The 15,422-nt window shown below is 26.5% G+C and overlaps 1 protein-coding gene across 4 annotated transcripts in view; it reads left to right on the forward strand.

Moving 5' to 3' along the window:
* LOC129980850 (homeotic protein antennapedia-like) overlaps nucleotides 1-15,422 on the forward strand; it is a 788,317-nt gene that overhangs the window by 189,772 nt on the left and 583,123 nt on the right. The gene's annotated exons all lie outside the window — the stretch shown is intronic.

Raw genomic sequence — 15,422 nt, forward strand, 5'->3', positions numbered from 1 at the left:
CAAAATAGTTCTCAGGTTGATGTACCCTCCATATTATGGTACTAAATAGATATATTCTATTCCCTATTCGTGAAAAGCTATAATTTTATATGTACTGAGATTCTCCTAATTGATTAATTAACCACGTTTTCATGCTGTGATTATTAATCGTATTGTGGATCATGATGCACTGCATGAATAGTACTTGTATACTATAAAAAATCGTGCACTTGAGTTAATTATATTTATGTACATTAGATAAATAATACCAGTTTACTTCAACTTGTACAGAATTTTTAACATAATCGTAAATGCATACAATATTGTTTCGGGCTTACTCATTTCCACATAGATTCAAAATATTATTAAACTTTTTGTTGTTTATTTTATGACAATTTTCTTTTTCTTATAATTATTGATGGATAAAAGTTCACTTATACCACAAATTAGAGGATATAATTTATTTGTTACTTAAATAGTTCTGGATTTGGAATGCAAGTTTGTTAAGAACTTGGAAATGTTCGAAAAATAAATGTTGTTCGTTTGTCTCAAACAGATCAATATTAAGAAAGCACCACTAAAAATTCCTAGTAATCTAAAATATCACTTCAACTGATTTTTCAAGCATTGATTTTCCGAAGAATTTTCAGATTGGCTTTAATTTTTATTTTAGAAATGATAAAAAAATAAATGAAATAAAGTATTTTCCACATTCTTTTATATATTCGAACGAAGAAAAATCTTTTAAAAAGAAGTATCTAGAGGTCTTAGTAAAATTTTGAAATGCTTTTTGTGATATTATTTAAATATTAAATTATAACTTTAAATCCTACTCTGACGAAATTAAAAATAGAGACTGATTTCGTCTGTCTTTATTTTATTTTTCAGTTTATTAGTTATATATTCAGCTATATTGTACACTACAAATATATTAAATTTCATCGCAAACTCATGAATTCAAATTCAGTGACAGTCAAACAATCAATAGTATAGTTGTGAAACATTTAAGAATTTTTGTAAAACTGTATTGAAATTAGTAAATAAGTATATTAATAAAATAGATCTATGAATTCTTTGGTGTCAATAATCAATTGCATTATTTTAATTTTAAATTAAAAAAAAAAGGTAAGTATTGCTAAACATTGTAGCAGCTCAATGTTGTAGAGCGTACAGGTTTTTTTTTTTTTTCATGCATATTGCAACTCACATTTAGTATTCCAGCCTATAGACGTTATCCTTTCAACATTGCCAATTTGTGGAAAAATTATTATTCTATTCTACGATTTACGAAATTGTGTAAACAGAAACAGAGCTTTTTGTCCGAAAGAGGAAACTTTTTTGAAGGTACTATTTAACTGAAATACTAGTTTTGCTAATTCTAGGTCATTTTGCATCATAATACAATAATATTTCTGATTGGTCAGGATGCGGTTTTAGCAACTACGTATTATAAAACCGAAGAAAAAGCCAATGTTGATACATTGAAGAGAGATATTAAACAGAATAGCAGTAGTCAATTAATTTTGTTAGGTTTTTTGTGACATCATAAGTATTTGGTAAAATAAGTAATAATTTTTGTTTAGAAATTAATTTATGTGATTTTACTTATAATTTTTCGTCTGTATTTTTTGGCAGATATTTTTGAAATTCTCTTTATATTTCTCACATGCGCAGTTTTCATAAGTTTCATTTATTTCCTTTCTAATCTGCTTTGCAAACACACAGAATCATCAATTTGATTTAAATTATAAGCTTCAATAACCTAAAATCCACTATGGATTTTTTTATGTTCAAAATTTTCTGATTTGTGTGTGTGTGTGTGTGTGTTTTATAATATTTTTTTAATTTTATGTTTTACTTTGGTTTTTCTTTACTTAATTTAACGGAAATTTATTCTAATTAGAGGAGTGTTCAAACTATTTCAATATGAAGGCAAATAAACTGTCGTGAGGTTTTTTTTCGTGTGTGCGTGTGCGTGTGTGTGTGTGTGTGAGAGAGAGAGAGAGAGAGAGTTGTTTTCAACTAAGGAATCGGTTTACTTAAGACACTAATACTTTCTTTTCCTTTATATGCTTTATTAATTTGCTTTTTAAATCATGTTTAACTCTTTAAAAAGCCATTTTTTTCTAGTCATAATATAATTAAATATTTTTAGGATTGATATTGGCTTAAGAAAAGTGATTCAATTAGCCTATTACATCAATTTAATTTGATTAATTAGCTAATTTGGTTAAATAAGTAACAATTCAAGACACACCATTTAGTGTGAGATAAGGAACTGAAGCATCTCAATTTCTGTTTTATTGGAAAATTTAGCAGAATTTCATACAAAGGAATTTGGTGGGAAGCACTTCCCATCTCCCTAGAAAAGGATAAATTCTACACTTCATTTAGTTTATTTCTTATTTAATTTTAAAACAATTGGTATTCTTTTTAAACAAAATTATTGGGTAAGTTTATTTGAAACGCTAGCTTTTGCTTTAGTATAAAAATATACTATACATAAAAATAAAAAAAATATACATTCATTTATTCATTAAAAAATATCATTGCCTATTTTCGGCCAACAAGTTCTGGCCGGAAATTTGTTTATTCCTAAGACTCATGAAAGAGAATTCGATGATTGAGAAGATGAATGAATTCAGAAACTTTTATTTTTTTCTCGTTGAACCAGTTTCGATTCAAAGTAGAAAATTCGTTTACTTCTAGAGTCCTCCTGCGCTTAGTCATCTTTTCTCTTGAATAAGTATTGAATGGAACTCCAAAGAATTTATTCCGAATTAAAATGCCTCAGAAACTTCTTTTTTTCAATTAAGGAAAAACTAATAAAATATATTCAGAATTTAACTTCAATTTAATTTCGGATGCGAATACAGTAAACCCTCTTTCAAAAATTTTTAAGGGACTGGTGTAAAAAGACGTATAAAGGAAAACACAATATAATTGAAATTTTAATTAAAATATTGGCTTCTTTATGCTTACTTAATGACGCATTTAATGTTACTAATACAAATTCTTTTAATAGTAGTAATTTTAAAGCATTCTAAAAAATAAAATAGATCTAATATGTTACTGCATAAAACAATAGTTAAATTTTTAAACTGAACATTTATCATAAAAGGAATATAACAATAAATTCTAAAACAAAGTTCGAATAATGTATCATAAGATCTATAAATCGAATTAAGCTCATTGTAGTTTTCGTTTTGTAATATTTTGAGCAAGTTTTTGACAAATAAAATAAGTCCGAAGTTTTTCAATGAAACCATTGTGTCTTTGAAAAAAGGAGGGGGGGGGGGGGGGGATTACTTCACACTATGCTTCACCATCGCTTAAATGAGCATCGAACAATGGCATCCTTTAATTCATTAAATATAAATAAATCATTTCTAAGTCATGACATCGCTATCACAATTGACATACTCCTTGAAAGTGATCTGCAAATCAGTGGCGAAAAGGCGTGTAACCGAAGCTTTGCATTGTATAAACAAAGCTATTTATCATTACAATGGTTAAAAATGAATAAGTGTGATGAAGGGACGTAAAAATCTAAAATCATATAAATGAGAAATATATAATTGGTGTATCTTTTACTGTATGTATTTTTATCAAATATTACTTTCCGAAGATAAGTTATTATCTCACTTATTTAAAATAATATCTGGAAACAATTGAAAGAAAAAGTGGGGGGGGGGGTGAAAAAAGAAAGAAAATAAAACTTGGCATGTATTTTAAATTGACAGCCTAATGGAAGAGAAATATTTTGTAAGAATAGCAAAATTCATTTCATTTGCATTACATAAGATCTAGTTAGATACAATGTTTGTCACAAGTCCAACTAATAAAAATTAAGTTTAGAAGCAAACTATTGGATTTAAAAATTCTGTCTCTTTCATGCTTTCTTTGAAAATTCATCGAGATTATAATATAAAATTGATATCAATTGTTACTTAATATATTCTTTGATTTTTTTTTTTTTTTTTTTATATAACGTGTGATTGAGAAGTTATAACCTTAGGTAACAACTTTCGGACGTTGCACAATTTATGTTTTTCATCCTCGGGAAAATGCCACTTTCCTTTAAAATTTTTTTAAATTTATTACATTTTTAAAGATAGGGAAAAAAAAAATCACTAATCGTAGACGATCATGTAAAAATCTAGCACTAACGTATATCCTCTTTTACAACGATCAGTATATTTTTCAAAAATGCTAGTATATTCAGCATATTCAAAAATGCATTTGAACTTGATTTCCGCACTATGAGATATTTTTTGTTCAATTTCTTTTCACGTCTATGTGAGTATCGTGTCGTTTTTGACCATATTATTTTAATTCAGTTCCCCGAGTTATCTGAGTTTATTTTATTGTTAAATTTAAACATTTCCTCCTTTCATCTTTCCTCTCAACCCAGTTTTGACGAATTAAACCCATCCTAGCGCATGCGCTACAGGGCGGAGGGTTTTAGAATCCGTTGTCAAACAAGTCAATTTGTACTGCTGATATTAGTATTTAATAAGATTCCATTTTTTCTCCTCTTTAATAATGCTGGAGAAATATTTTCTGAATGTGTTTTTTATGAATCGTGTTTCTACCGAAAAACAAATCAATTAGTTGTAAAAATTGTAGAATATTATAATTAGCAGCATCTTTTTAATTTTCTTCCGACTTTTATACACGTTTATTCAACTTCATCTCTCTAAAGATAGAATTTGTAATCAATGCTGGTTTTAAAATTTTGTTCTTTTGCGCGTTATCAGTGGTAAGATGCTAATTAAATATTGATTTAAAAAAAAACTTTGGGATACTAAACCGATGGAATTAAATTCTGACTTATTGCAAGTGGCGCCAACTAGAATGAAATTTAATTAAAGACTTCTGCAATCAAAACTCAATAATGTTTATGGTAGTGAAATATAAATTAAAGACTAAAAAGTAAAAAATAAGTATATATTTTTTTTAATTTTTTTTTTTTTTTTTGTACTTTAACAAATATGCACTATTAGAAACTGTTGTTATTAACATTATTTAAACGAGATTATTACAATCGTTTCAAACATTCGTATAAAAAGAGAAAGGAAACAGTTAATGCAAGGCGAATTACTGTCTATTAATTATTTAATGTCTGCTTATTTTCCACACTTTGAGTTAAATGTTAGTGAAATATTTTGAAATATTAATATATTTCGCCTATTGGAACAGAAGGTTGTAAACTTGAATGGAGAAAAATTTATAATTTTCGCGAATTGATTTATTGAGACTTAAATTAATTTGCGTGGCTCTTGACCAATTTTGAAATCTTTCTAATTTGCAGATTAAACGGCTACGAAATAATTTGTAGGGAAATATTAAACATTGTAAGGGCATTAAAAATTTCGATTTTACTTCCCTCCCCCGTGCTTCTAAAAATGAGATAAAAGAATTTTAGGTTCAAATGTTGTTACAGAATGAAATAAAAAGGAAATTGCTGATTATTTTCAAAAAAGCTATTTTCACTTTGAAAAAAAAATTAAAACATTAAAAAAAGTAGTTAAAAAATATTTTTAAAAATTACATTTAAAAAACACTATTTTGAATAATGCATAGGCTGTCAGAAATGGTTGTTTGTAAGAATTGTTGATAAGTGATTGAAAAGAAAACAGGCAATTGAATTTGAAAACATGAAAAAAAATCCTAGAATTATGTCTTAAAATTTGAACGTGTCTTGATTTTAATGTAAATAAGCTTGCATATACGTTCTAAATAAATCAAATAGAAACAGAAAGTCATTTTACCTTACAAATATGCAAAAGAATATGCTTAGCCTTTAGTGAGGCGGTTGCTTTGCCTATTTGATGATATAATCCCAATAGTTTAGATATTTTTCGGAATTTCATCTCTCCTGAAAGTTTTCCAAGTTCATCCGGTACTAATAGTTTGAATCTTCTTAAACTGCTTCTCTCCTTAACGCTCCCAAGCGAAATTCGCATGTCCATATTTTTGATACAAATTTTGATCTGTAAATAGGAGAGTTATAAAAAAATGAGACTCTAATTTTTGAGAATCCCCTTTGAAATTAATCATATTTAAAGAAGAGGAGCAAAGCAAAAATGAATGAATATTAACATATATTTGAATGAACAGTGAACAATTTCTTTGATAAATCTTTTTAAAACAGATTGACTTTTTTGTTTGTTTGTTTCGTTTTCAACATAAATATTAACAAATAGGAGTGGTCTCGAAACTTACCAATTACTCACCACTACTCGCATACTCACCAATAAAAATTATAAGTCTTTCCTTTGGCATAAAATTTTGGTCTTTGCGCAAATTCGATAATACTTTGAACGTCATTGATGAAGGTTAGTTACGAAATACTTATTTTCGGCTTGAATCTTGTATTTTTATTGAATCTATTTAGAGCATATGTGTATTTCAGTCGCCTTTTTGCCGACACGGAATACTGCTGTAGTCATAAGATAAAATATTGAATTCTATTGAGTTAAATCTTTGCGTGTACATGCATGTGAAAATACAGACCGACAGATAGTCCACTGTTTAAAAGATGTGATTCAATAATTTATAAGAATGCACATTTTAAATGCCAAACCTGTGAACCAAATTTCATCCATTCACAGATTGACATCCTGTGAATGGATTTAGTTCAAAATTTAATGGAAATATACAAATTTAGTCGTAATTTTATATACCAGATTTTACCCTGTCCAGCTCAAAGCGTTTTTGAGTTATCATTCACAAACATACAGACATAGTACTGAAAATATGTTTTTCAGGTGACAGGGTGATCAGAAACGTATAGACTCGTCAAAATCTCGAGTTCGAATTTTTTCACGATTACAGTTCGTCCCCTATATTTCGCGTATGAGGTAATAAAAACCTTTGTAATAATTCACGTAATCTTAGTTTTATTCTATACGACTGAAAGCGGATTGGAAGAGTAGCCTCAATATAAAATTTGTAATATTACTCTACTGAAAGTATTTTTAGGTTACTGAATACCTAATTACTGAAAATGCATTACGTTGCACTGTTCATAAAGTGAATCTCAGACAGAATTTTGTTCATCGAATCTGGGAAAACACAATATAATTTGATGTCCATCAATGAAAAATAAAAATTGTTCTAAATTCGAAAAAAAAAAAAAAAAACCCAGTTGAGTCTAATTAATTAAAGGACGTATTCCTTTCTTTATAGTATTCAGACAATTCAAGACGGTTCAACATTTGATTTTAAAATATAAATAGGGTACAATTAAAGTCTTAACTGGATGTTTTAGTTTCCAAAAATCAAATAAATCGTAGCACAGCTTTTTAAAACAAGGCACTTAATTTGTTGACGCTATGTTTCAATGCCACATGTTATGTTAATTTGACGCTATGTTTCAATGCCACAATAGGATTTGTCTTGTTATTACAAGTCCGCTTCTCTTAGAAACTGCCGCATCATGAAGAAATATAGCAAAATTTAAAATATCTACATTGAAATTATGTAGATAATTCAGAAGAAACAAGTCTGATGTAAACGTGACTTTGAGATTACCAACTCTATTGAAATTTGAAAAAACGAGTATCTTTATTTTCATCTAGTGTGGTATAAAAGTTTATATATTTGTCGGTTAAAATGTAGTTCTTGTGATGTTTTAAGAGTTCAGAATTACGAGGTACTCAATCTTTTAGAGCTTCAAGATAGGATTCTGATTCAAATAAACTCCATTGTATATCGTAGGGTAATAATGAACTGTGCTAGAATCTGATAGTGTTGAACTAAATTTCTGAGGCATTAGTATGGCTAGACAATCTAATATTTGTATTATTAGTTAGTTGATAAAAAAAAAGGATATTTTTTAAAAGAGTGTAGAGTTGTTTTGTTAGACTGTATGTGTTAGGAATAATTTCAAATCGATACAAAAGTTATTAAGTTCTCCTCTATATCGCATTTTTTTTTTTTTTTTTTGTAATTTTCAAAGAATTCTAGCAATCTATCTTATTATTTCACAATTTATTTTATATGATTGTAAAAAAGATATATATTAAATGTTTTTGTTCTGTATTGTAGGATTTCTGTTTGATACTTCATTGGTAATTTTCATGAAGGCTAACTCATTTGTTGTTAAATTATGTTTAATTGGCAATTTTTTTTTTCTTTATATAAATGCTTTTGATAATATTTTTAAATATATGCCAAATAGATGGCGCCACTACAATATATCTTTTGATACTATTGAATAGAATGACGCATCTCAACACACAGTATCTAATCCAGAAACGGTGCTGCCGCCATCTGTTAGGTATCTTATATACTAAATACTCCGACAGAAAAATAAGGATCGTTTCTTTTAGAAAAGCAAGGAATTGATGCAATTAATTACGGGTTATAAACTCTGAATTCCTTATAAAAACTTCAACTTTATTTTTTTGTTATTTTGATATAACTATTTTTTTTTTAAATTTTGGAACATACTTCTTTTTTTTATTAAAATACAAATTATATAATATGTACAAATGTGTAACATTATTATATGAATTACGGTAATAATATTTTTCCGTTCATAAATCGTATAACACAGAAGTTGTAGTTGTAGTAGGTAGTTAAAAAATTAAATGCATTATGAAAAGCATTTTAGTGTTAGCAAAATAAATCTAGAAATTTATCGAGTCAATATATGTCCAGCTAGAAACAAATAAATAAAATTTTTTAAAAAAGTTAATATTTTGTTTCACATATAATTTAGCGTTATCGTTCTCTTTTAATAATCGTTATTTAAAACAATAAGGTTTTCTTCTTCATTTGCCATAGATTTAAATATAGGATTAAACAAATTATATAATATAATTATAATTGACATATAATATTTTCTAATAATATTTCGCATTATTTAATAAAATTCTGATTCAGCAACTAATAAAGTATTTTTTGAGGTTAAAACTAAAATTTTAAACGTTTGGATCTATATTAATTTTGGCTTTAGGGCAAAGAAGAAAAAAATAGAGTATATTTAATTAAAAACAAATTTAATATTTATGATATTTTTGTTGTATTTTAGTTGTAGAAGTCATTTTATAATTCTAGATAAAATTTTGGGTTGTTTTAATAGGGCAGCAAAAATATATAATTTATAAAAATTATATTAGTTTCTTATTTATTTTTATCCTGATTATTTATTTATATTATCCAATTTTTCTCTCTATGTGAATAAAAAAAAAATTTCATTATCCTTTTTTTTTCTCATTCAAGTGAAAATCTGCAAGAAATAAAAGAGAAAATAAAAGCTTGAAAGTCTTGGAATAACAAAAAATCATTAAACATTTTTTTAGTTATGCTGTTTTTTTTCAATTAAAATTCTTTTAGTAATGCCCTATTTCAAAGATAGCTGATGAGCTCAATAATATTTATATTTAAGTAATTAAATTAGCACTTTATTTACATTCAAATTATGTATTTTTTCAGTTTTTAACTAAATTCAAACAGAAAAATTCCTTGCAAATAGAATTCAAAATAGCCAAGATAAAAAAAAAATATTCATGATAATTATTATTCCATATGATTTTTATTATCCTATGGGAATTTTTTCACGATAATCGGAATTTCGCTTACACAAGAAATGTAAGAAAAACATGTGGGAAAAAAAATTTATAAAATATATTATAGTTAGTGTATTTAATGCTCCATAAATTTGTAAACGGGTAAATATAATAACATAAACCTAATGCTAGACTTCTTAACTAAGAAAGAGAATAATCCGTTTAAATTCCATACTACGATGTATTTTCTCTAAAATGAAGATTGTATACATACATGTCAAAACAAAATAGATTAAGTAAAAAAATTGCCTTATACGTCACTAGAGGACAGCACGTGCTGTTTTTCTTATCATACATAGCGTGTAATGCGTTCCGCTTCCCGCAGCAAGGAAGATTCTCTACATCATCAAGGTCTCTACATCTTTTGAAATATAATTTAGAAATTAAATCTTCTTATAGGTTTTATTTCATTTTCATATTTCTTAAAACTGCCCACGCATTTGGAAGTAAATATGGCTAGGATTCTTTTCAGTAGTAATTTCGAGTAAATAACAATAAGTATTAAATAGATTTTGATGAAAAAGAGAATACTCGTACAGAAAAAAAGGCCAAATATATATATTGGATTTTTAAAACAGAGCATAAACGTCGATTATTTATTCGAATAAAATAATATTATTTAAATACATAGTAAAATTCTTTTAATTAAAAAATATTTCTAACTTTTTTGGCATTGTTTTATTCAAAATTACAATCTGTTTAACATCGTTGCCCTAAAATTGAATCTGGTGTAATTTGGATGCACTTTGGTGAATTATATATTAGCTTATATTTTTGTTTGTTTATTTTCATATATGCTAACATTTTTATAAAGTGAAAAATAACAAAGCCTTCTGGTTATTAATTTACAAATTGAGTTTTAGATTTAATAAGGATGACCAGGAAGCACTTTTTTTTTCATTTTGCCACGATAATCATTAGTTAATCCTATGATAATCAAGAATTTGTTTTCCAAAAAAAAAAAAAAAAAAAAAATCTGTGTTTAATTTTCCGATATATCTTGATGATCAATATGGCCGTTTATTATTCTGCTTCATTTTGATCTTTAAAAAAAACTTGATTATTATTATTAGAAAACTACAAAAGAAATTATTTTTAATTTTACTTGGAGATTGTAAGACTCGATTGTTATATAATGTCTGTTTTATGAAACGCTTCAAGTTTCTGATTAAAATACAATTGTCTGCTACTTCTCTTGTTGAATATATGATTGCAGACAAAGCGAAATAAATTTTATATTTGTAGTAGTATTTTATTTCACATAAGTATTTTTACTAAATCATTTTGAACAATCCGACTCAATTCTGCTTCACTTTGGAAAAGTGTCTGGTGTCTCAGTTTCTGCTCATTTGTAACTTAAACAACTCTTGATCATTGATATTGAGAATTTTAATGTATTTCTATTTTAAAATCCTGATGTAACATGATCTTTGTTTATTTTTTTTTTAATTCAAGCTGTTTGTTTAAAAAAACATTATAAAGCATTGTGATAATGATTTTTTTTTGTATTAAAAAAGCTGTTTCGCAAAACTAACTAAACTGTTTCTTAAAATATTGCTTCCTTTTGCAGAAATAGATTTTCCATCAATATTTAAAATCATTACAGTTTGAATTATGAAGAATTGAATTTAAGAAAAATTCTTATTAAAAAATTATATTTCTATTAATATATCACATATATCATATTCGGAGCATTAAAATATCAGGCTCATTTTTATGTCTTTAACATTCATAGATATTTGCCAAGCCATTTGTGAAAGAATATTTTAAATTTTAGCTGACTAAAAATTGGATTAAAACTATTTAGGTTTGCTACCATTAATTTTTCTATTAAGAAGTGATTCATTCTTTATAAAATATGCATTTGTTTTAAACCAGATAAAGTTTTATAAAATTTTATTGAACTTTACATGTGCTTAAATATTAATCGATTAATATGCGGTAAAACATTAAAAAATTGATTTTACCTCGTTAATGCAATAGTAAGAATCATTGCTGTTATTCGTGATTTTTATTTGATTTCCATTTTCCAAATTCTTCTCTCTACTTTGCAGATGTCTATAAAACCAATTTTAACATATAGTTCCGAATAACTTTTTAAATAATTTAGAAGTTTGATTAACATATTAATCACACTGACTTTATATAACTTTGCAATATTTTTCTTGTATAAGTGTGCAAAAAGTATAAATGATTTTAAAAAAATCATTCTATCTCACGATACATTTTCGCGGATTTAGGCATTTTTTAATTGGTTTTTATCATTCTTTTATGTAATTAATAATCTTATAATTGTTTAATTAATCATACTTATTTTTTTTATCGTTTATGATTGACATAGTTCATTATTTTATGAAGTTCGTCTTGTTTTATTTCACGCTAGTCTTTGATTTTCATTCTCTTAAAAAAATTATTTTTATATCTTTTGTATTCATATAAATAATATAAATGGTATTTATATGATCTTTATGAGAAAAGGAAAAAAAGGGTAAAAATCAGATAAGTTTTTTTTTTTTTGTATGAAATGGCAATTAGACATTGTTTATTCAAATAATTTTTAATATATTCATTGACTTTTAAAAGAAGAGTAAATCGAAGCTCGGTCTCACCACCGAATTACATAATATATTGCTCAATAATTATAAGAAATGGGCGATGTTTTTAAAAAAGTTAACATCTTATATATCACTTACAAATCAAATTCAAATGCAAAGCCATCTTATCCAATGTGCTAATTGCATTGTAGCCCAATGGCACTCTTGACCTGAAGGGTCATAAAAATTAAATATATTTTAATTTTAATTTCAATCGGAAATGATGTGACAAAGGTGATATGTGTGTGTGTAAGTAAATCTTATTTAGTGACAAAGCTCAGAAATCCCTGATATTATTTCGAAAATTTAAAAAAAATTCCAATTAAAACACTATGAATACCGATTTTATTCACAGTGACAAAGTTAATAACTACATTCTGATTCTTAATATCATGAAAATACATCAGATTAAGCTTATTAATCATCTAACAACGTTATATTAAAGAATTCTTTGTATTAATTTGAAACATTTGTTGTTTCATTTTGTTCCTCCTTTGTTTTAAAATTTTTCATTGTCTTTCCTAATTGCGGTTCTGATAAGGTGCTAAATTATTCTTGCCCAGTATGCTCAAATTTGTTAAAACGGCCTTATTCAAGTTTAAACAATTAATTCATATATAATACTTTTAAAAAATTATATTTTGATTGAATTGTATTTTCATCATTTCGATTAGGATTTTTTTTTTTTCTTGCGAAATTGAAACACCAAATAGGAAAGTCAGGACGGACCCTTCTCCATCCGCTTGCATTCTAATCCTTTCTTTTTCTGCCCTGAAATCCTCTTGGGGGTTTAGCATTCAAAACAACAAGTAGCTTGTACGTCCCGGATCAGGTTTCTTATCTGGGGCGCGTCCTCTTGTCAAGGGGTTTGATGTGGCCGGATATGCTCTGGGGGAGGGGGTCAATGACAAGTAGCCAATGAAAGATGACATTTTGAAGAAAAGGGCCTCCGTATGGGACAGAGAATCAGCCTTGTTTCCACCCTGATATGTAGTCTTTTTCTCACAGATTGCATGTCTTATCTTGTATGTTTTAATAGCAATTTTAAAGCATTTATATTTATTTTTATCATTAACACTTTTTTTTAATTTTTGAAAACTTATAGAAAGCGTTTACGATGGGTTTTTTTTTGCATTATTTTTCATATTTAAAACAGTATTGTTCCTCCCTTTAATATAATTGGTTTAATAAAAATATAAGGTATTAAAGATGCATATTAAACTCTTGTAGTAGCTTAAGTTTGGCTTCCTAATTGAAGCATACTAAATTTTCCATTGAATCAACTAACAAAAAAAATCTCTACGATATTGTAAAACGTTTGAAAGATATTACGAAAATACATGCTTACACACATATACACACAAAAAAAATATCCGATACTTATCATCCTTAAATATTTTATAAACATTTTCTTAGATTCAACAAGTAAAGTATTGGGTTATTTGAAATTCTTTTTGTTTCCTCTTTCAAGTTAGCAATCAAATTTTATGTGAGATGATCGTTAGATAGAACTGATAATTGCATACATATTATTATCAAACAGTGTGTATATCATGTCAATCAAGATTTAAAATTTTGGAGAAATTTCATCAACAGTTATGGAAGACAACAGATGTTTTATGAGATATTGAATGCTACATGCATATTATTGCTATTAAAATTTGCATTCTTAGCGAAGTTAAATAAATAATAATAAAAAAAATAGCCATGTTCCCCCTTCTCCTTCCCCTGCTCATTAGCAGATTTTTTTTTTTTTTTTTTTTTTTTCAATTCGCAACTGCTGATTTAGTTATGAAATATGATATCAATTGTTCCTATTTTCACTGAATACTGAATTCATTCTTTCAGACATTAAAGAATGTACGGCATTTCCCCCCCCCCCCAAGAATAGACAATTCTGAAAGTTTCTCACATTTCACTCTCGAGATTAACAATATTTTTTGATTAATTCATATATAAAATTCGGAACCAGTTAATAAAAATTCGTATTCCATCAATACAAATTATATATATATATATATATATATATATATATATATATATATATATAATCAAAAATACATTAGGAACACCAGCAAATTAAAACACATAAAAAAGGAACAGCAAAAAATAAAGAATTAAAAAGTTCTAATACATATAAAATTCTAATAAAAATGTAAACATCTAGCATGGGTCAAAAAGTAAAACTCACAAGCACAATGTCAACACAGAAGCATGAGTACACATGCATATCATAATATGTATGATTAAAATAATAATAATAATGTCAATAAAAAGTAAGGTCAAATAAATCTTTGAAAGTTGAGGACAAATGGCTTTAAAAACGCTTGCAGTCGTTTGATGAATGGAAGAGATCCTGTTAAAAGTCTTACAGAATGAACGTTTTAATAGTTAAATTTAGAATAAACATTGGAAAGTGCTCAGGCTCCTTAAAGATCTTACATAGAACTCAGAATATCAATGCAATCGATAGGACCGTTGATGACCTTATAAAAGAAAAGAACACAAGGAATATCTTGTCTACAACACAAACGAGGCAAATTAAATATATTATGTAGGCAAGAAAAAGATATATTATTAGAGTAAAAACCATTTTTTTTAAAAACAAAGGCCACAAGAAACTAGTTTGAATATGCTCATTATTTTGAATTTTATTTCGGCAATTTCGATGCCAAGTAATGCTACAGTATTTCAGATATGATCTTATTTTGCTGATTATAAAACAGTTTCGACCACATATGGGATTATTAATTAGTTATTAATTAAAATTTATAAGTGAGAGCAATGCTGTTCGTCAGTATTCGATAATTAAAAAGAAATTTTAATTACAAAATTTAAATTAAATTTATTAGACAGGGTTTTTTTGAAAAAAATTTATCATTTACTCTCATTTTTTTAAAAGTTAATTAAATGAAACAAATTTCATGATAGGAAAAATTAATTTTGCGTTTAATTGTTATATTTAATATTTTAGTAACTGAGAAGAGATGATGCAATATCATTTATTTTCATGGATACAAAAATATTTTTAAAAGTTGCAAATAGAGGGCAGAATATTGTAACATATTTTCTGTATTAAATAAGAGATTACAGTAGATTTTCCTAATTCATTCGGTTTTTTTTTTTTCATTTTATGGTCTTTAATTAAACATAATCCATTAGCCAAGGCTTTAAACATCCATTTCACGTTTTCTATTATTTGATTCAAGAGTTTGAAAAAAAGAAAGTTTATTGACCCCAAATAGTTTTTGTTCACTTTGGTTTTAAC

This window comes from Argiope bruennichi, chromosome 8, assembly GCF_947563725.1.
Source record: "Argiope bruennichi chromosome 8, qqArgBrue1.1, whole genome shotgun sequence".
In the NCBI taxonomy this organism is placed as follows: Eukaryota; Metazoa; Arthropoda; class Arachnida; order Araneae; family Araneidae; genus Argiope; species Argiope bruennichi.